The sequence below is a fragment of the Anabrus simplex genome, chromosome 6 (assembly GCF_040414725.1).
Source record: "Anabrus simplex isolate iqAnaSimp1 chromosome 6, ASM4041472v1, whole genome shotgun sequence".
In the NCBI taxonomy this organism is placed as follows: Eukaryota; Metazoa; Arthropoda; class Insecta; order Orthoptera; family Tettigoniidae; genus Anabrus; species Anabrus simplex.
In genome coordinates, this window is record NC_090270.1 from 255,755,440 (window position 1) to 255,779,520 (window position 24,081).

The window sequence follows — 24,081 nt, forward strand, 5'->3', positions numbered from 1 at the left end:
GGTTCTAAACCAATCTACGGTCAACTCGAACAGATACGACAAAACATCAAATAACGGAAATATAGAGCGTTTCAACCACAATAAACCTTCCAAGTTTCAAGATTATAGCTCCCCGTTACGTTAGGAAAATAATTTCTTATCTTGTGAGAATCGTACGTAATTTTCACCACGTCGGAACGTTTAACGCTACCTCGTCTATAAATCGTGAATATACGGTACGAGAAAATATTACAGGACCAAATATGTACGCGAATATATGCGCCGTCTGGTGGCGAATTCGTTCTTCGTAACGAGGTACCTTTTCGTCACAGTAGTTTTCCATGTGAGCACTTGAAATATAGAGGAATTGGGGGTTTGGGGGCGCAGCCCCCAACGAGCGAAAGCGAGTCTTATATATATAAAGCCACAAGGCTAATTGACTGACTCACTGACTGACATTAATGTTTGCCCACTTCCAAGTGAGCTAGGAACTTGAAATTCGGCAATCTGATAACTATTAGGCTGCAACCCAAGGAAAAATTCAAAAAAGTTGAATTTTTTCATATTTAGCCCCCCTTCCGCCCAATCAAAATATCGGGCTGAAATTTCGTGTTAGAGCCTGCCAGATGAGCTAGGAACTTGGAATGTGGCAATCTGATAGCTATTAGGGTGTGTCCCAAGGGAAAATTCCAAAAAGTTAAAATTTTTTGTATTTAGCCCTCCCCCCCCTTCGCCGAAACACTGAAATTTCGTGTTACACCCTTGCAGATGAGCTAAGAACTTGAAATTCGGCAGTCAAATAGCTATTAGGCTGCAACCCAAGGGAAAATTCCATAAAGTTGAAGTTTTTCAAAGTTGACATTTTTCATAATTAGCCCCTCTCCCGCCCAATCAAATTATCGGACTGAAATTTCGTGTTAGACCTTTCCAGAGGAGCTAGGAACTTGAAATTCGGCAATGTGATAGCTATTAGGCTGCAACCCAAGGAAAAATTCCAAAAAGTAGAAATTCTCCATATTACCCTCCTTCCACCCAATCAAATTTTCGGACTGAAATTTCGTGTTGGACCCTTCCAGATGAGCTAGGAACTTAAAATTCGGCAGTCTGATAGCTATTAGGCTGCAACCCAAGGGAAAATTCCATAAAGTTGAAGTTTTTCATATTTAGCCCCTCTTGCGCCCAATCAAAATATCGGGCTAAAATTTCGTGTTAGACCCTTGTAGATGAGCTAGGAACTTGAAATTCGACGATCTGATAGCTATTAGGCTGTAACCCAAGATAAAATTCCAAAAACTTCACTTTTTTATTATTTAGCCCCCACAACAAATCAAAATATCGGACTCAAATTTCGTGTTACACCCCTCCGCCCAATCAAATTATTGGACTGAAATTTCGTGTTATAGCCGGTAATCTGATACCCATTAGACTGTAACCAAAGGAAAAATCCCGGAAAGTCCCAATTTTTTATTTTTAGCCCCCCCTCCCCGCTCAATCGAATTACCGGACTCGTATTTCGTGCGGCAATCTGATACCTATTAGGCTGTAAACCAAAATGTAATTCCAAAAAGGTCAAATTTTGAATATTTACCCTCTCACAAGTTCAAATTTTTTATATTTAGCCCCTCCACCGAATCAAAATATCGGACTCAAATTTCGGGTTAGGCCCTTCCGTTCCAGATGAGCTAGAAACTTATTTCGTGTTACACCCCTCCGCCCAATCAAATTATTGGACTCAAATTTCGTGTTATAGGCGGTAATCTGATACCCATTAGACTGTAACGAAAGGAAAGATCCCGGAAAGTCCCATTTTTTTATTTTTAGCCCCCCCCCCGCTCAATCGAATTACCGGACTCATATTTCGTGCGGCAATCTGATACCTATTAGGCTGTAACCCAAAATGTAATTCCAAAAAGGTCAATTTTTGAATATTTACCCTCTCACAAGTTCAAATTTTTTATATTTAGCCCCTCCACCGAATCTTAAGCCGCAAGGCTCACTCACTGACATAAATGTTTACCCACTTCGACATGAGCTAGAGACTTGAAATTTGGCAAGGTGATAGCTATTAGCGTGTAACCTACGGAAAAATTCCAAAAATTTTAAATTTTAAATTTTTGCCCCCCTCCCCCAAACAAAATGGCGGATACCGTGATGCAGTGCCCTACAAAATTCATATTTGCCAACGTTCTAGCTCCTAGCCTGTAACCAACGTACAAATTGCAAAAAGTTAAAATATTTAATATTTCATCCACTAAAGAATTCGAAATATTAAGCCAAATTAAATGATGGTGCAGGCTTTCGTTTCGAGCTCTCTTGTGGCTAAACGGTAATTGTTATCAGTAAACTGACTGCACTTTCGGCCCCTAAAATGAAGAGATATACAACTTTGGTCCTATGACCTTTTGTCGTATCTCGACTCCTTCTACCTTAGATTGAGCTTCATTTTCCCGGTTTTGGTCATTTTTGTTAAATTTCCATAATGATTTTACTGATTCACACACTCATAAGATGGATAGATGAACGAAATTCAGGACGCTCCTTGGCAACGTCATTGGCCATATGTAGACCGACTTTCGTTATTCTAGCTGCCTTGCAAGTATGGGAAAACGGAGGGTATATGTGGAAACACTATTGATATTTCGGCCTAATTTATGATTCTTAAGCAATTTATGGCGAAACCCGTTGAGATACGGCAAAACCTCAAATAATCAAAATTATAGGTCGTTTCATCGTCAACCTGCCTGCTGAGTTTCAAGACTGTAGCTGTCTGCTATGTTGGCAAAATTAATTTCAACTGTTGCTAAGCGGACGAAATTTGATATGGATCGAAACGTTCACCCCTTTATATGGTATAAATAGGCGAGATACGAGAGAATTCCCCACACAGTACTGTAGGCGACTAAATGGGACGTCCGATGGTGAAATCCTTACCTCGATACGACTTACCGTTCGGACGCAATGAATTTCCAAATGGAAGTCTGCACTATTTAGCGTGCACATTGCCCAGCTCTATCTTATATATATATAACGCCGCTAGGCTAACTGACTGACTGACTCACTGACATTAATGTTTGCCCACTTCCCGGTGAGCTAGGAACTTGAAATTCGGCAGTCTGATAGCTATTAGGCTGCAACCCAAGGAAAAATTAAAAAACGTTGAAATTTTTCATATTTAGCCCTCCTTCCGCCCCATCAAAATATCGGACTAAAATTTCCTGTTAGACCCTTCCAGATGCGCTAGGAACTTGAAATTCGGAAATCTGATAGCTATTAAGCTGCAACCCAAGGCAAAATTCCAAAATGTTCAAATTTTCGTATTTAGCCTCCCGTCGAATCAGAATGTCGGACTCAAATTTCGGGTTAGACCCTTCCGTTCCTGATGAGCTTGAAGCTTGGAATTCGGCAATCTGATAGCTGTTATTCTATAACCCGTGGAAATATTTCAAAAAGTTTAAATTTATCACATTTAGCACCCCACACCGGATTAAAATACCGGACTCAAATTTCGTGCTACACCCTTCCGCCCAATCAAATTTTCGGACTCAAATTTCGTAGACCGTTTCTGATACCTATTAGGCTGTTACCCAAGGAAAAATTTCGGAAAATTCAAATTTTTCATATTTAGACCCCCCACGGCTCAATCAAATTACCGGACTCAAATTTCGGGTTAGACCCTTCCAGATGGGCTTGGAACTTTGAATTTGGCAATGTGATAGCTATTAGCGTGTAACCTGCGGAAAAATTCCTAAAAGTATAAATTTTTAAATTTACCCCTCCCCCAAACAAAATGGCTACACAGTGATGCAGCGCCTTACAAAATTAAAATTTGGCAAATTTCTAGCTCCTAAACCATATCCGGCGCAGAAACTGCAATAAGTTAATATAATTAATATTCAATCCACTAAAAATTCGAAATATTAAACCAAATTAAAAAAACGATGCAGGCTTTTGTTTCGAGATCTCTGGTGGGTAAATCGTAATAGTTATCAATAAATGGACTGCACTTTCTTTTCCTAAAATGAGTAGATATACAACTTTGGTCCTATGACTTTCTGTCGTATCTCGACCCCTTCTACCTCAGATTGAGCTTCATTTTCCCGGTTTTGGAAAATTTTGTTAAATTTTCGTAAATTAATTTACTGATTCACACGCTCATGAGACAGATAGATGCACTAAATTCAGCACGGTCCTTGGCACGGTTATTGGGCATATGCAGACCGACATTCATTATTCTAGCTGCCTTGAATGTATAGGAAATTGGAGGAATATATGGAAACACCAATAAAATTTCAGCCTAATTTAAGGTTTCTAAGCAATTTGTGGTGAATCCCTTGGAGATACGGCTAAACATTAAATAAGTAAAATTCTATCTCCAGAATATCGAAATCTGGAAGTAATTTTCATTATGGTGATAACTAACGTTTCGAGGATTTTGGTGGCTAAACTGTAAGTCGTACCACCAAATGGACAAGACGTTCGGATCCGATCATGAAGAGATCTACAACTTCTGACCCGGGAATTTTAGTCGTATCTTGATCCCTTACGCCTTAGATAGAGCTGCATTTTTCAGATTTAAAGTCAATTTTTACATTTTCCGTAATTAATTTTACTGTGTTACACACTTATAAGACCGATAGGTTCATGAAATTTAGCAGGCTCACTGGAACGTTTGAGGGTCACACGTGAGCAAAGTGCATGATTCTAGCACTCTGTAAAAATGGAAAAACGAAAGTAAAACGGAAACACTGTACTCCTAATCCAAGGTTCTAAACCAATCTACGGTGAAAACGATGCAGATACGACTAAACATCAAATAACGGAAATATAGAACGTTTCAAATACGATAAACCTACCAAATTTCAAGACTGTAGCTCCCCGTTACGTTAGGAAAATAATTTCTTATCTTGTGAGAAACGTATGTAATTTTCACCACGTCGAAACGTTTAACGCTATCTTTTCTTTAATCGTGAATGTACGGTACGAGAAAATATTAGAGTACCATGCATGTAAGCGAATATATGGGCCGTCTGGTGGCGCAATCCGTTTTTCGTAACGAAGTACCGGTTCGTCACTGTAATTTTCCATGTGACCACTTGTAATGTACAGGAATGGGGGGTTTGGGGGCGCAGCCCCCAACGAGCGAAAGCGAGTCTTATATTATATATATATAAAGCCGCAAGGCTAACTGACTCACTGACTGACATTAATGTTTGCCCACTTCCAGGTGAGCTAGGAACTTGAAATTCGGCAGTCTGATAGCTCTTAGGCTGCAACCGAAGGAAAAATTCAAAAAAGTTAAAATTTTTCATATTTAGCCCCCCTTCCGCCCAATCAATGATATTTCGTTTGCCCACTTCCAAGTGAGCTAGTAACTTGAAATTCGGCAGTCTGATAGCTATTGGGCTGCAACCGAAGGAAAAATTCAAAAAAGTTCAATTTTTTTATATATAGCCCCCCTTCCGCCCAATCAAATTATCGGACTAAAATTTAGTGTTATACCCCTCCAGATGAGCTAGGAACTTGAAATTCGGCAGTCTGACAGCTTTTAGGCTGCAACCCAAGGAAAAATTGCAAAACGTTCAATTTTTTCATATTTAGCCCCCCTTTCGCCCAATCAAAGAAATTTCGTGTAAGACCCTTCCAGATGAGCTAGGAACTTGAAATTCGGCAACCTGATAGATATTAGGCTGTAACCCAAGAAAAAATTCCAAAAAGTTGAAATTTTTCATATTTAGCCCCCCTTCTACCAAATCAAAGTATCGGAGTGAAATTTCGTGTTAGGCCCTTCCAGATGAGCTAGGAACTTGAAATGTGACAATCTGATAGCTATTACGGTGTGTCCCAAGGGAAAATTCCAAAAAGTTCAAATTTTTTGTATTTAGCCCCCCTTCGCCGAATCACTCAAATTTCTGTGTTACAGCCTTGCAGATTAGCTAGGAACTTGAAATTCGGCAATCAAATAGCTATTAGGCTGCAACCCAGGAAAAAATTCCAAAAAGTTGAAATTTTTCATATATACCCCCCCTTCCGCCCAGTCAAAATATCGGAGTGAAATTTCGTGTTAGGCCCTTCCAAATGAGCTAGGAACTTGAAATGTGGCAATCTGATAGCTATTAGGGTGTGTCCCAAGGGAAAATTCCAAAAAGTTCAAATGTTTTGTTTTTAGCCCCCCTTTCGCCGAATCACTCAAATTTCGGTGGTACACCCTTGCAGATTAGCTAGGAACTTGAAATTCGGCAATCAAATAGCTATTAGGCTGCAACCCAAGGAAAAATTCCAAAATGTTGAATTTTTTCATATTTAGCCCCCCTTCCGCCCAATCAAAATATCGGAGTGAAATTTCGTGTTGGGCCCTTCCACATGAGCTAGGAACTTGAAATGTGGCAATCTGATAGCTGTTAGGGTGTGTCCCAAGGAAAAATTCCAAAAAGTACATTTTTTTTGTATTTAGCCCCCCCCTTCGCCGAAATACTGAAATTTCGTGTTACACCCTTGCAGATGAGCTAGGAACTTGAAATTCGGCAGTCGAATAGCTATTAGGCTGCAACCCAAGGAAAAATTCCAAAAAGTTGAAATTTTTCATATTTAGCCCCCCTTCCGCCCAATCAAAATATCGGAGTGAAATTTCGTGTTAGGCCCTTCCAGATGAGCTAGGAACTTGAAATGTGACAATCTGATAGCTATTAGGGTGTGTCCCAAGGGAAAATTCCAAAAGTTCAAATTTTTTGTATTTAGCCCCCCTTCGCCGAATCACTCAAATTTCGGTGTTACAGCCTTGCAGATTAGCTAGGAACTTGAAATTCGGCAATCAAATAGCTATTAGGCTGCAACCCAAGGAAAAATTCCAAAAAGTTGAAATTTGTCATATTTAGCCCCCCTTCCGCCCAATCAAAGTATCGGAGTGAAATTTCGTGTTGGGCCCTTCCAGATGAGATAGGAAATTGAAATGTGGCACTCTGATAGCTATTAGGGTGTGTCCCAAGGGATAATTCCAAAAAGTTCAAATTTTTTGTATTTAGCCCCCCCCCCGCGCAGAATCTCTCAAATTTCGGTGTTACACCCTTGCAGATTAGCTAGGAACTTGAAATTCGGCAGTCTGACAGTTATTAGGCTGCAAACCAAGAAAAAATTCCGAAAAGTTGAAATTTTTCATATTTAGCCCCCTTCCGCCCAATCAAAATATCGGACTGAAATTTCGCGTTAGACCCTTCCAGATGAGCTAGGAACTTGAAATTTGGCAATGTGATATAAATTAGGCTGCAACTCAAGGGAAAATTCCAAAAAGTTCAAATTTTTCATATCCCCCCACCGAATCAAAATATGGGATTCAAATTTCGGTTTAGAACCTTCCGTTCCAGATGCGCTAGAATATTGGAATTCGGCAGTCTGATAGCTATTAGGCTGAAACCCAAGGAAAATGCCAAAAAGTTAAAATTTTTCATATTTCATCCCCCGCCCAATCAATATATCGGGCTCAAATTTCGTGTTAGAGCCTTCCAGATGATCTACGATCTTGAGATTCGGCGATGTGATGGCTATTAGGTTGCAACCCAAGGAAAAATTCAAATTTAGTTCAAATTTTTCATATTTAGCCCCCTCCCCGCCCAATCAAATTATCAGACTCAAATTTCGTGTTAGGCCCATCCAGATGATCCAGGATTTGAAATTAATCAATATGATAGAAATTGGGCTGTAAGCCAAGAAAAAATTCCAAAACATTCCATTTTCTCATATTTACCCCTCCACCACCCAATCAAAATCCTCTGCACCCCTCCCCCCCAAACAAAATGGTGGACGCAATGATGCAGTGCCCTACAAAATTAATATTTGGCAATGCTCTAGATCCAAGCCTGTAACCGACGAAGAAATAGCAACAAGTTCAAATTTTGAATAATTAACCCACTGAAAAATCGAAATATGAAGCCAAATTTAATGACGATGCAGACTTTCGTTTAGAGCTATTTTGTGGCTGAACGGTAATTGCTATCAATGAACTGATTGCACTTTCGCGTCCTAAAATTAAGATGTCTACAATTTTGGTCGTATGACTTTTTGTCGTATCTCGGCCCTTTCTACCTTAGACTGACCTTCATTTCCCCGGTTTTTATCATTTTGTTAAATTTCCATACATTTTTTACTGATTAACACACTCATAAGACAGATAGACACTAAATTCAGCACGCTCCCTGACACGACCATTGGCCATATGTAGACCGACTTTGATTATTCTACTGCTATGAATGTATGGGAAACTGAAGGAATAACTTACCAAGAAACACTACCTTAATTTCAGCATAATGTATGTACCGTAATCAATTTATGGTGAAGACCATGGAGATACGGCAAAACCTCAAACAACCAAAATTGTAGGTCGTTATATTGTCGTCCAGCGTGCCAAGTTTCAACAATGTAGGTGTCTGCTAAGTTGGCAAAATCTTTTTTCAACTTGTTTAAAGCGGTCGAAATTTGACATGGATCGATATGTTCACCTCCTTCCTTGGTATAAATACGCAAGATACTAGAAAAGGCCTAAGACAGTAATGTAGAAGACTAAAGGGGTCGTCTGATGGCGCAATCCATACTTTGATACGACGTACCGTTTTTCCGCAAGAAATTTCCTAACCAAAGTCTGCACTATTTAGCGTTCACATTGTCTGGCTCTATATTATATATATAAAACTGTTTGGCTCACTGGCTGGCATAAATGTTTACCCACTTCGGCATGAGCTAGAAACTTAAAATTTGACAATATGATACCAAATAGGCTGTATTGTGGAAAAGTTCCATATGTTGATTTTGTGTTATTTTTACTTTCCTTGCCTTAAATTAAATTTTGGACGATATGTTGCAGTGCGCCAAAGAATTAAAATTTGCCGCAGTTACATCTTTGGCCTGCAACCGACGGAGAAATTCGAAGGAGTTGAATTGTTTAACGTTTTCATCTCCAGAAGTTATCAAAATCTGGAAGCAAATTTCATTATGGTGCTAAGTAACGTTTCGAAAATTTTGGTGGCTAAACTGTAAGTCGTACCGCCAAATGGACAAGACGTTCGGATCCCTTCATGAAGGATTCTACAACTTCGGTCCCGGGAATTTTAGTCGTATCATGAACCCTTATGCCTTGGATAGAACTCCATTTTTCAGATTTAACGTCAAATTTTTACATTTTCTGTAATTAATTTACTGTTTTACACACTTATAGGACCGATAGAATCATGAAATTTGCCAGGCTCATTGGAACGTTTGTGGGCCACAAGTGACCAAATGCATGATTCTAGCACCCTGTAAACATGGAAAAACGAAAGTAATACGTAAACCCTGTAATCCTAATCCAAGGTTCTAAACCAATCTAGGGTCAACTCGAACGGATACGACAAAACATCAAATAACGGAAATATAGAGCGTTTCAACCACAATAAACCTTCCAAGTTTCAAGATTATAGCTCCCCGTTACGTTAGGAAAATAATTTCTTATCTTGCGAGAATCGTACGTAATTTTCACCACGTCGGAACGTTTAACGCTACCTCGTCTATAAATCGTGAATATACGGTACGAGGAAATATTAGAGGACCAAATATGTACGCGAATATATGCGCCGTCTGGTGGCGAATCCGTTCTTCGTAACGAAGTACCTTTTCGTCACAGTAGTTTTCCATGTGAGCACTTGAAATATAGAGGAATTGGGGGTTTGGGGGCGCAGCCCCCAACGAGCGAAAGCGAGTATATATAATAAAGCCGCAAGGCTAACTGACTCACTGACTGACATTAATGTTTGCCCACTTCCAGGTGAGCTAGGAACTTGAAATTCGGCAGTCTGATAGCCTTTATGCTGCAACCCAAGGAAAAATTGCTAAAAGTTCAATTTTTTTTATTTAGCCCCCCCTTCGCCGAATCACTCAAATTTCGGTGTTACACACTTGCAAATTAGCTAGGAACTTGAAATTCGGCAATCAAATAGCTATTAGGCTGCAACCCAAGGAAAAATTCCGAAAAGTTGAAAATTTTTCATATTTAGCCCCCCTTCCGCCCAATCAAAATATCGGAGTGAAATTTCGTGTTAGGCCCTTCCAGATGAGCTAGGAACTTGAAATGTGGCAATCTGATAGCTATTAGGGTGTGTCCCATGGGGAAATTCCAAAAAGTTCAAATTTTTTGTATTTAGCCCCCCCTGCGCCGAAACACTGAAATTTCGTGTTACACCCTTGCAGATGAGCTAGGAACTTGAAATTCGGCAATCAAATAGCTGTTGGGCTGCAACCCAAGGAAAAATTCCAAAAAGTTGAAAATTTTTCATATTTAGCCCCCCTTCCGCCCAATCAATATATCGGAGTGAAATTTCGTGTTAGGCCCTTCCAGATGAGCTAGGAACTTGAAATGTGGCAATCTGATAGCTATTAGGGTGTGTCCCATGGGGAAATTCCAAAAAGTTCAAATTTTTTGTATTTAGCCCCCCCTGCGCCGAAACACTGAAATTTAGTGTTACACCCTTGCAGATGAGCTAGGAACTTGAAATTCGGCAATCAAATAGCTGTTGGGCTGCACCCAAGGAAAAATTCCAAAAAGTTGAAATTTTTCATATTTAGCCCCCCTTCCGCCCAATCAAAATATCGGAGTGAAATTTCGTGTTAGGCCCTTCCAGATGAGCTAGGAACTTGAAATGTGACAATCTGATAGCTATTAGGGTGTGTCCCAAGGGAAAATTCCAAAAAGTTCAATTTTTTTATTTAGCCCCCCCTTCGCCGAATCACTCAAATTTCGGTGTTACACCCTTGCAGATTAGCTAGGAACTTGAAATTCGGCAATCAAATAGCTATTAGGCTGCAACCCAAGGAAAAATTCCGAAAAGTTGAAATTTTTTATATTTAGCCCCCCTTCCGCCCAATCAAAATATCGGAGTGACATTTCGTGTTAGGCCCTTCCAGATGAGCTAGGAACTTGAAATGTGGCAATCTGATAGCTATTAGGGTGTGTCCCAAGGGAGAATTCCAAAAAGTTCAAATTTTTTGTATTTAGCCCCCCCTTCGCCGAATCACTCAAATTTCGGTGTTACACACTTGCAGATTAGCTAGGAACTTGAAATTCGGCAATCAAATAGCTATTAGGGTGCAACCCAAGGAAAAATTCCGAAAAGTTGAAATTTTTCATATTTAGCCCCCCTTCCGCCCAATCAAAATATCGGAGTGAAATTTCGTGTTAGGCCCTTCCAGATGAGCTAGGAACTTGAAATGTGGCAATCTGATAGCTATTAGGGTGTGTCCCAAGGGAAAATTCCAAAAAGTTCAAATTTTTTGTATTTAGCCCCCCCTTCGCCGAATCACTCAAATTTCGGTGTTACACCCTTGCAGATTAGCTAGGAATTTGAAATTCGGCAATCAAATAGCTATTAGGCTGCAACCCAAGGAAAAATTCCAAAAAGTTGAAATATTTCATATTTAGCCCCCCTTCCGCCCAATCAAAATATCGGAGTGAAATTTCGTGTTGGGCCCTTCCAGATGAGCTAGGAACTTGAAATGTGGCAATCTGATGGCTATTAGCGTGTGTCCCAAGGGATAATTATAAAAAGTTCAAATTTTTTGTATTTAGCCCCCCCACCGAATCACTCAAATTTCGGTGTTACACCCTTGCAGATTAGCTAGGAACTTGAAATTCGGCAATCTGACAGTTATTAGGCTGCAAACCAAGGAAAAATTCCGAAAAGTTGAAATTTTTCATATTTAGCCCCCTTCCGCCCAATCAAAATATCGGACTGAAATTTCGTGTTAGACCCTTCCATATGAGCTAGGAACTTGAAATTCGGCTGCCTGATAGCTATTTGGCTGTAACCCAATTAAGAATTCCAAAAAGATCAAAATTTTCATATTTAGCCTCCACCGAATCGAAATATCGGACTCAAATTTCGGGTAAGACCCTTCAGTTCCGGATGAGCTAGAAACTTCGAATTCGGTAATCTGATAGTTATTAAGCTTCAACCTTGGGAAAAATTCTAAAAAGTTGAAATGTTTCATATTTAGCCGCTTTTCCGTCCAATCAAATTATCGGACTGAAATTTCGCGTTAGACCCTTCCAGATGAGCTACGAACTTGAAATTTGGCAATCTGATATAACTTAGGCTGCAGCCCAAGGAAAAATTCCAAAAAGTTCAAATTTTTCATATTTATCCCCCCACCGAATCAAAATATGGGACTCAAATTTCGGTTTAGAACCTTCCGTTCCAGATGCGCTAGAATATTGGAATTCGGCAATCTGATAGCTATTAGGCTGAAACCCAAGGAAAATGCCAAAAAGTTAAAATTTTTCATATTTAATCCCCCCGCCCAATCAATATATCGAGCTCAATTTTTTTGTTAGAGCCTTCCAGATGATCTACGATCTTGAGATTCGGCGATGTGATGGCTATTAGGTTGCAACCCAAGGAAAAATTCAAATTTAGTTCAAATTTTTCATATTTAGCCCTCTCCCCGCCCAATCAAATTATCAGACTCAAATTTCGTGTTTGGCCCATCCAGATGATCCAGGAATTGAAATTAATCAATATGATAGAAATTGGGCTGTAAGCCAAGAAAAAATTCCAAAACATTCCATTTTCTCATATTTACCCCTCCACCACCCAATCAAAATCCTCTGCACCCCTCCCCCCAAACAAAATGGCGGACGCCATGATGCAGTGCCCTACAAAATTAATATTTGGCAGTGCTCTAGATCCAAGCCTGTAACCGACGAAGAAATCGCAACAAGTTCAAATTTTGAATAATTAACCCACTGAAAAATCGAAATATGAAGCCAAATTTAATGACGATGCAGACTTTCGTTTAGAGCTATTTTGTGGCTGAACGGTAATTGCTATCAATGAACTGATTGCACTTTCGCTTCCTAAAATTAAGATGTCTACAATTTTGGTCGTATGACTTTTTGTCGTATCTCGACCCCTTCTACCTTAGACTGACCTTAATTTCCCCAGTTTTTATCAATTTTGTTAAATTTCCATACATTTTTTACTGATTAACACACTCATAAGACAGATAGACACTAAATTCAGCACGCTCCCTGACACGACCATTGGCCGTATGTAGACCGACTTTGATTATTCTACTGCTATGAATGTATGGGAAACTGAAGGAATAACTTACCTAGAAACGCTACCTTAATTTCAGCATAATGTATGTACCGTAATCAATTTATGGTGAAGACCATGGAGATACGGCAAAACCTCAAACAACCAAAATTGTAGGTCGTTATATTGTCGTCCAGCGTGTCAAGTTTCAAGAGTGTAGGTGTCTGCTAAGTTGGCAAAATCTCTTTTCAACTTGTTTAAAGCGGTCGAAATTTGACATGGATCGATATGTTCACCTCCTTCCTTGGTATAAATACGCAAGATACTAGAAAAGGCCTAAGACAGTAATGTAGAAGACTAAAGGGGTCGTCTGATGGCGCAATCCATACTTTGATACGACGTACCGTTTTTCCGCAATAAATTTCCTAACCAAAGTCTCCACTATTTAGCGTGCACATTGCCTGGCTCTATATTATATATATAAAACTGTTTGGCTCACTGGCTGGCATAAATGTTTACCCACTTCGGCATGAGCTAGAAACTTAAAATTTAACAATATGATAGCAAATAGGCTGTATTGTGGAAAAGTTCCATATGTTGATTTTGTGTTATTTTTACTTCCCTTGCCTTAAACTAAATTTTGGACGATATGTTGCAGTGCGCCAAAGAATTAAAATTTGTCGCAGTTACATCTTTGGCCTGCAACCGACGGAGAAATTCTAAGGAGTTGAATTGTTTAACGTTTTCATCTCCAGAAGTTATCGAAATCTGGAAGCTATTTTCATTATGGTGCTAAGTAACGTTTCGATAATTTTGGTGGCTAAACTGTAAGTCGTACCGCCAAATGGACAAGACGTTCGGATCCCATCATGAAGGGTTCTACAACTTCGGTCCCGGGAATTTTAGTCGTATCATGATCCCTTATGCCTTGGATAGAACTCCATTTTTCAGATTAACGTCAATTTTTTACAGTTTTCGTAATTAATTTACTGTTTTACACACTTATAAGACCGATAGAATCATGAAATTTGGCAGGCTCATTGGAACGTTTGTAGGCCACAAGTGACCAAATGCATGATTCTAGCACCCTGTAAACATGGAAAAACGAAAGTAATACGTAAACCCTGTCCTCCTAATCCAAGGTTCTAAACCAATCTACGGTCAACTCGAACAGATACGACAAAACATCAAATAACGGAAATATAGAGCGTTTCAACCACAATAAACCTTCCAAGTTTCAAGATTATAGCTCCCCGTTACGTTAGGAAAATAATTTCTTATCTTGTGAGAATCGTACGTAATTTTCACCACGTCGGAACGTTTAACGCTACCTCGTCTATAAATCGTGAATATACGGTACGAGAAAATATTACAGGACCAAATATGTACGCGAATATATGCGCCGTCTGGTGGCGAATTCGTTCTTCGTAGCGAGGTACCTTTTCGTCACAGTAGTTTTCCATGTGAGCACTCAAATTTCGGTGTTACACACTTGCAGATTAGCTAGGAACTTGAAATTCGGCAAACAAATAGCTATTAGGGTGCAACCCAAGGAAAATGCCAAAAAGTTAAAATTTTTCATATTTAATCCCCCCGCCCAATAAATATATCGGGCTCAAATTTCGTGTTAGAGCCTTCCAGATGATCTACGATCTTGAGATTCGGCGATGTGATGGCTATTAGGTTGCAACCCAAGGAAAAATTCAAATTTAGTTCAGATTTTTCATATTTAGCCCTCTCCCCGCCCAATCAAATTATCAGACTCAAATTTCGTGTTAGATCCATCCAGATGATCCAGGAATTGAAATTAATCAATATGATAGAAATTGGGCTGTAAGCCAAGAAAAAATTCCAAAACATTCCATTTTCTCATATTTACCCCTCCACCACCCAATCAAAATCCTCTGCACCCCTCCCCCCAAACAAAATGGCGGACGCCATGATGCAGTGCCCTACAAAATTAATATTTGGCAGTGCTCTAGATCCAAGCCTGTAACCGACGAAGAAATCGCAACAAGTTCAAATTTTGAATAATTAACCCACTGAAAAATCGAAATATGAAGCCAAATTTAATGACGATGCAGACTTTCGTTTAGAGCTATTTTGTGGCTGACCGGTAATTGCTATCAATGAACTGATTGCACTTTCGCTTCCTAAAATTAAGATGTCTACAATTTTGGTCGTATGACTTTTTGTCGTATCTCGACCCCTTCTACCTTAGACTGACCTTAATTTCCCCGGTTTTTATCAATTTTGTTAAATTTCCATACATTTTTTACTGATTAACACACTCATAAGACAGATAGACACTAAATTCAGCACTCTCCCTGACACGACCATTGGCCATATGTAGACCGACTTTGATTATTCTACTGCTATGAATGTATGGGAAACTCAAGGAATAACCAAGAAACACTACCTTAATTTCAGCATAATGTATGTACCGTAATCAATTTATGGTGAAGACCATGGAGATACGGCAAAACCTCAAACAACCAAAATTGTAGGTCGTTATATTGTCGTCCAGCGTGCCAAGTTTCAAGAGTGTAGGTGTCTGCTAAGTTGGCAAAATCTTTTTTCAACTTGTTTAAAGCGGTCGAAATTTGACATGGATCGATATGTTCACCTCCTTCCTTGGTATAAATACGCAAGATACTAGAAAAGGCCAAAGACAGTAATGTAGAGGACTAAAGGGGTCGTCTGATGGCGCAATCCATACTTTGATACGACGTACCGTTTTTCCGCAATAAATTTCCTAACCAAAGTCTGCACTATTTAGCGTGCACATTGCCTGGCTCTATATCTTATATATCTTATCTTATATATATAAACCCGCAAGGCTAACTGACTCACTGACTGACTGACTGACATTAATGTTTGCCCACTTCCAAGTGAGCTAGGAACTTGAAATTCGGCAGTCTGATAACTATGAGGCTGCAACCGAAGGAAAAATTCCAAAAATTTAAATTTTTTATATACAGCCCCCCTTTCGCCCCATCAAAATATCGGACTAAAATTTCGTGTTAGACTCTTCCAGATGAGCTAGGAACTTGAAATTCGGAATTGTTATAGCTATTACGCTGCAACCCAAGGCAAAATTCCAAAGAGTTATAATATTGCGTATTTAGCCCCCCACCGAATCAAAATTTCAGACTCAAAATTCGGGTTAGACCCTTCCGTTCCTGATAAGATGGAAATTTGGAATTCAGCAGTCTGATAGCTATTAGGCTGCAACCCAAGGAAAAATTCCAAAAAGTTGACATTTTTCATAATTAGCTCCCCTTCCGCCCAATGAAATTATCGGACTAAAATTTCGTGTTAGACCTTTCCAGAGGAGCTAGGAACTCTAAATTCGGAAATCTGATAGCTATTAAGCTGTAAGCCGAGGCAAAATTCCAAACAGTTATAATTTTTCGTATTTAGCCCCCCTGCGAATCAAAATGTCGGACTCAAATTTCGGGTTAGACACTTCCGTTCCAGATAAGGTGGAAAATTGGAATTCGGCAGTCTGATAGCTATTAGGCTGCAACCCAAGGAGAAATTCAAAAACGTTGAAAATTTTCATATTTAGCTCCCCTTCCGCTCCATCAAAATATCGGACTAAAATTTCGTGTTAGTCCCTTCCAGATGAGCTAGGAACTTGAAATTCGGATATCTGATAGCTATTAGGCTGCAACCCAAGGCAAGATTCCAAAATGTTCAAGTTTTCGTATTTAGCCTCCCGTCGAATCAAAATGTCGGACTCAAATTTCGGGTTAGACCCTTCCGTTCCAGATGAACTTGAAGCTTGGAATTCGGCAATCTGATAGCTGTTATTCTATAACCCGTGGAAATATTTCAAAATGTTCAAATTTATCACATTTAGCCCCCCGCACCGGATTAAAATACCGGACTCAAATTTCGTGCTACACCCTTCCGCCCAATCAAGTTATCGGACTCAAATTTCGTAGACCCTTTCCGATACCTATTAGGTTGTAACCCAAGGAAGAATTTCGGAAAGTTCAAATTTTTCATATTTAGACCCCCCACGGCTCAATCAAATTACCGGATTCAAATTTCGGGTTAGACCCTTCCAGATGGGCTAGGAACTTTGAATTTGGCAATGTGATAGCTATTAGCGTGTATCCTGAGGAAAAATTCCTAAAAGTATAATTTTTTTAATTTACCCCCTCCCCCAAACAAAATGGCTACACCGTGATGCACCGCCTTACAAAATTAAAATTTGGCAAATTTCTAGCTCCTAAACCATATCCGGCGTAGAAACTGCAATAAGTTAATATAATTAATATTCAATCCACTAAAAATTCGAAATATTAAGCCAAATTTAAAAACGGTGCATCCTTTTGTTTCGAGATCTCTTGTGGGTAAACCGTAATAGTTATCGATAAATGGACTGCACTTTCATGTCCTAAAATGAGTAGACATACAACTTTGGTCCTATGACTTTCTGTCGTATCTCGACCCCTTCTACCTCAGATTGAGCTTCATTTTCCCGGTTTTGGAAAATTTTGTTAAATTTTCAAAAATTAATTTATTGATTCACACACTCATGAGACAGATAGATGCACTAAATTCAGCACGGTCCTTGGCACGGTTATTGGGCATATGCAGACCGACATTCATTATTCTAGCTGCCTTGAATGTATAGGAAAATGGAAGGAATATATGGAAACACCAATAAAATTTCAGGCTAATTTAAGGTTCCTAAGCAATTTATGGTGAATCCCTTGGAGATACGGCAAAACATTAAATAAGTAAAATTCTATCTCCCGAAAATATCGAAATCTGGAAGTAATTTTCATTATGGTGCTAACTAGCGTATCGAGGATTTTGGTGGCTAAACTGTAAGTTCTACCACCAAATGGACAAGACGTTCGGATCCGACCATGAAGAGATCTACAACTTCTGACCCGGGAATTTTTGTCGTATCTTGATCCCTTATGCCTTAGATAGAGCTGCATTTTTCAGATTTAACGTCAATTTTTACATTTTCCGTAATTAATTTTACTGTGTTACACACTTATAAGACCGATAGGTTCATGAAATTTAGCAGGCTCACTGGAACTTTCGAGGGTGACACGTGAGCAAAATGCATAATTCTAGCACCCTGTAAAATTGGAAAAACGAAAGTAAAACGGAAACACTGTATTCCTAAGCCAAGGTTCTAAACCAATCTGCGGCGAATACGATGCAGATACGACTAAATATCAAATAACAGAAATATAGAGCGTTTCAAATACGATAAACCTACCAACTTTCAAGACTGCAGCTCCCGGTTACGTTAGGAAAATATTTTTCTTATCTTGTGAGAATCGTATGTAATTTTCACCACGTCGAAACGTTTAACGCTATCTTTTCTATAAATCGTGAATGTACGGTACGAGAAAATATTAGAGGACCATACATGTAAGCGAATATATGGGACGTCTGGTGGCACAATCCGTTTTTCGTAACGAAGTACCGGTTCGTGTCTGTAATTTTCCATGTGACCACTTGTAATGTACAGGAATGGGGGGTTTGGGGGCGCAGCCCCCAACGAGCGAAAGCGAGTTGGTACTTATATAGCGTTAAGTATCTCTTATATATCCTTACTCGTTCTGGTGTTTATATAACTCTAGTTTGGGTTCCCAGTCACACTGGTATCATGGGGAATGAGACTGCTGATCAGGCAGCTAAACGAGCATCACAACAATCCTCCCCCTCTTTTTCTTGTGATCCCCCCTTCTGATCTCATTCATGAAGTGCGGGATATAGCATATCGACATTGGCAGTCCGATTGGAATGAAACGTCACGAGAAAAGGGATGTTTTTATCATCAATTACAACCTGTTATTCCTCTTAAACCGTGGTTTTATTATGGTACGTACTCTCGGCGCCATATCGCATCTATTATACGTCTACGTTTTAATCATGCCCTTACTCCCCAATATAAAAATCGTTTTCATCTTCCTCCCTCAACTTCCTGTGCTTGTGGCTTGTCTGATACTGACAGTAATCACCTTCTGTTACAATGTCCTGCTTTTGATGTTCCCCGCCAGCGCTTCCTATCCTCTTTGCTTAACATGGGCATCCCCTTCCCCACAAGTATTTCGTGTTTATTATCCTCTCTAACTCCTACTCTTGTGAACAGCATAAATCAGTTTCTTGATGATGCACATATTATATTATAATCCTCTGACAGTCTGTTTATGCTCACTCTTCCATTGCAAAATGTTTATCATAATTTTGGTAGGATATAAATCTCTTTACCCTCTGTCTGTATGTTATCATCGTTTCTTGTGTGACTCCTATGGTATGTTTTTTCTATCAATTACATTTTAAAGTACAATACGAGTGATACATGTGTCAGTGTTAAAGTAATTAATGTTTTCGTGACTGGACGATAACACATGAGTCCAACCACACCTTTCAACAAGAAGAAGAAGAAGAAGAAGAAGAAGAAGAAGAAATCTGATACTATCTTTAATTTTTTATCCCGAATGAAGGTCTCTGCTGAGGCGGGTACTCTCCCTCCTTTCCTGAACACCATGGTGTCTGTTTTTGAGATGTTTATGAACAGCTTGTTTTCGGAGCACCAGTTTTGGACGTCATTTACAGTTTCCTGTAATTTTGTCATGTCTCTTGAGCCAATTACAATATCATCGGCATACGCACAAGAAATTACTCCCTCCTTTTGCGTAATTCTTAGGATATCTGCGGTTGCAACTATAAACAGCAAAGGACTCAGTGGGTCACCCTGTAGGACCCCGTTTGATTGAGCTATTGGATCTGATAGAGTGAGGTTATCCGAAACTCATACATCGTTCAATTGTAGTATTGATGTGATGAGATAGGTCCATATGTTGTTCGTGCCTAGCATATCCTTAAGCTTCTCTATCACTAGCTTCCTGTTTATCAGGTCAAAAGCTTTAGTAAAATCTATGAAGATGGTGTAATATTTTCCGTTGTCTTCTAAGGCATCCCAGATTTAGTTTAGCAGGAGTTCAATAGCGTTTAGGGTAGATCGTCCCTTCCTAAAACCAAATTGGTTCTCTGGCAGATGCTCATTTATTTCCTCATTTATTTTTCCTGTTATAATTTTGGTGAATATTTTGAAGGGGCAGTTTTCCAGTGCTATGCCTCTGTACTTATTGGGATCTCTTGGGTCTCCTTTGCCTTTATATAGAACTTTTACAATTGACTTTCTCCACTGGTCGGGAATGGAAGCAGATCCTATACATTTGTTATATAATTTTGTTCATATAGGGGCTAGCAGGTATGCAGTGTCTTTTACATATTCATTATAGATCCCGTCCGGACCTGCGGCTTTCTTGTTTTTGGTGCTGTCTATAGCGGTTCTAATTTCCTCTATGGTCAGGGGTATATTGCGGTCATAAATAACTTCGGGTTTAATCGCCCTTTCACCCAAGGTAGTTAGAGTAAGAGGTAGGGATCACGCGCAGGGCTCCCCACTACGCTTGGCCGTCCATGACGTCAACGCGAACCCTCAGCGCCTTGTCTTCTGTATGAGGTAGGCTAATACACAGCTGTGAGCTGTTCTGTTTCATCCACAAGTTAGAGATAAGAGAACATTGATATTTTAACATTACCTCAGAAAAGGCACTCCACTTCACTATTACAGCAGAGTAATAATAGATCAAATACAGTGTGAATCCAGCAGCGTTTCTGAAGTATTTCGATCTGTATAAACGGTTGTAACAATGCTATGACTGTGACCGCAGTGGAATGGCCATTCCATAAGTCCATGTTCTCAACACCTATGATAACAATAACAAGGGGCTGTAATTGTTACAGACTCGAATATTAAAGATTGATGACTGCAAGAAATATGTCCGTTGTTACAAGCAATGTTGGGAAACTATATACTGTACACTGTCAACAACACACACAGCAAACGTTAGGAAGCTGTCCACAACACAAACAGTACAGTAAATGTTCTCCTCCAAGTGCCAGGAACTGACAAATACCACGTTAACATTAGATAGGCCATATAAATTAATGCGCCTGTATATTAACATTCTTAGCACTGGTTTCATATACAACATAATAAATTGCCTTTCATAAAAAGTAACAGGTATGTTATATACAAAGAATAATGCTGATATTAAAAATATATATCAAACACACTTACCCATAGCATCAGTGGAATGTATTTGCTTTTCTTCTTTCTTTATCGGTATTGTATTAACTGAAACACGGCCTCTTGAATGTCTTACTTTCGTATAAAACGCCCATTCGAATAAAAGAACGGCTTCTCACGAAGCAAATTGCAAGCTCATAAATTTCGGGGAATTTCTTCTTCAGGATATCCGTAAAGTTTGTGATGATGTTAGAACCCTCTTTCAGTTCTTTTCCGTGGTAAAATTGGAACTACCGAGCTCGATAGCTGCAGTCGCGTAAGTGCGGCCAGTATCCAGTATTCGGGAGATAGTGAGTTCGAACCCCACTGTCGGCAGCCCTGAAGATGGTATTCCGTGGTTTCCCCATTTTCACATCAAGCAAATGTTGGGGCTGTACCTCAATTAAGGCCACGGACGCTCCTTCTCAGCCCTTTCCTGTCCCATCGCCGCCATAAGACATATCTGTGTCGGTGCGACGTAAAGCAACTTGCAAAGAAAAAAAAAGAACTCTTTGTGAAATCTAATTTCCACACCTTGTAGTTTGATCTGTTTTCTCTCCGTAATTGCTTTCTATATCGAGGTTCTTCTTCTTTAGCCTAAAAGCTATATAGCCAACGAAGTCTTCAAGCAGCTCATCACGATCCTCGGTCTCGCGTCTGTCCTCGAGCTGTTTTACTAGCTCTTCAAGGGCTTTAAAGAACCCTTGCTCATCCTCCGGTAAAGAATAGGATGTTGTGGGCTCAATGCTGGCCTTGGACTGGCACACCATATCCGAGTTTTGATCGAGTTCATCGTAGCATGTAACATATTTGGGCGTAATGTTTCATAATCTTCCGGAGAACAGTTGCAATTTCTTATCGCTTCGGAAGCATTGAGATTTCACCTTTCGCGTCACAGCGGTCGGAAGAGGATGGTCATAAAGCCTTCCGAACCCTCGAAGCTGAGAAAGATAGCTTTCGATAATGTCTTGATTACTTCTGTCACCATTTATTTAGGTCAGTGGCTTTAGGGAATACATGAAGTGTATGTTTCGTTCCTTCGCGTGCCTGCTATGATTTGCGGAGCCTGCAATGGCATGCAAACCCTACTGAAAAGTGTATACTATTACCGCATTTTACGTTTTATCACATAAAATAAATACACACGGTTTCTTATACATCACAGATATGTTACTATCGTGCATTATTAGCACCTAGCTTCTTCGTGCATATTGATTCTTATTCGAACTACCCCTACCTCATTCAGAGCAGATTTGACGCGAGGGTCCTGCGTGACGTCACAGCTTTGCTTTGCTACTGCGCACCTCTCTCGTGATCTCTACCTTGTATTCTACGTACCTTGCTTTCACCAATTATCAGCGATCCAATCTTTTCCTCCGCACATGTGATATTTTGACATTCGTATTGAAGTCGCTGTTTCGTGAGCGATGTTATGCCCGTTACGCAAATATTTAGCGTCGTTTCGCCGTATTTGTCTTTTTATTCCCGTAAAATTAAATTTGTGTTCGCCTCTGTGGAGCAATGGTTAGTGTGATTAGCTGTCACCTCCGGAAGTCCGGGTTCGATTCTCTTCCCATCATTTTTAATTACTGCGTTGATGGGGTGAAAGTTCCCTTTGGGGATCATTGTAAGTACCTAGGTGTTAATATAAGAAAAGACCTTCATAGGGGTAATCACATAAATATGATTGTTAATAAAGAGTACAGATCTCTGCACATGGTTATGAGGGTATTTAGGGGTTGTAGTAAGCATGTAAAGGAGAGGGCATATAAGTCTCTGGTAAGACCCCATCTAGAGTATGGTTCCAGTGTACGGGACCCTCAACAGGATTACTTGATTCAAGAACTGGAAAAAATCCAAATAAAAGCAGTTCGATTTGTTCTGGGTGATTTTCGACAAAAGAGTAGGGTTACAAAAATGTTGCAAAGTTTGGGTTGGGAAAATTTGGGAGAAAGAAGACGAGCTGCTCGATTAAGTGGTATGTTCCGAGCTGTCAGTGGAGAGATGGCGTGGGAGTACATCAGTAGACGAATAACTTTGAGTGGTGTCTTTAAAAGTAGGAAAGATCACAATATGTAGGAAAAGTTGGAATTCAAGAGGACAAAAAGGGGCAAATATTCGTTTATATGAAGGGGAGTTAGGGATTGGCATAACTTACCAATGTTCAATAATTTTTCAATTTCTTTTCGATCATTTAAGAAAAGGCTAGGAAAACAACAGATAGGGAATCTGCCACCTGGGCGACTGCCCTAAATGCAAATCAGTAGTGATTGATTGATTGATTGATTGATTGATTGATTGATTGATTGATTGATTGATTGATTGATTGATTGATTGATTGATTGATTGATTGATCCTTGCCTCGAAATTTGAAAAGTGGTACGAGGGCTGGAACGGGGTCACTCAGCCTTGGGAGGTGAACTTTGTAGAGGTAGTTTCGATTCCCACGTCAGCCAATCTCGAAGTGGATTTCCGTGGTTTCCCACTTCTCCTCCAGGCAAATGCCGGGATAGTACCCAACTTAAGGGCACGGCCGCTTCCTTACCTCTTCCCTGCCTCTCCTTTCCAATCTTCCCATTCCTCCACAAGGCCACTGTTCAGCATAGCAGGTGAGGCTGCCTGGGCGAGGTACTGGTCATCCTCCCCGGCTGTATTCCCTGACCCAATGTCTGGTGCTCCAAGACACTACCCTTGAGGTGGTAGAGGTGGGATCCCTTGCTGTGTCCGAGGGAAAAACCGACCCTGGAGTGTAAATGTTCAAACAGGAACAAAGCTCCCAAATGACAAATTTTAGCAAGCTTTTCAATTTGGTTTGCTTTTTGGTCAAGTTCTGATACCGTAAAACTTTTTGTGATTTCATTACCCATTCTAAGCAAGCCTCGGACCTATGGGAGTAATGGAGTCCCACTCCGGTTTGACAGGTGAGGGACT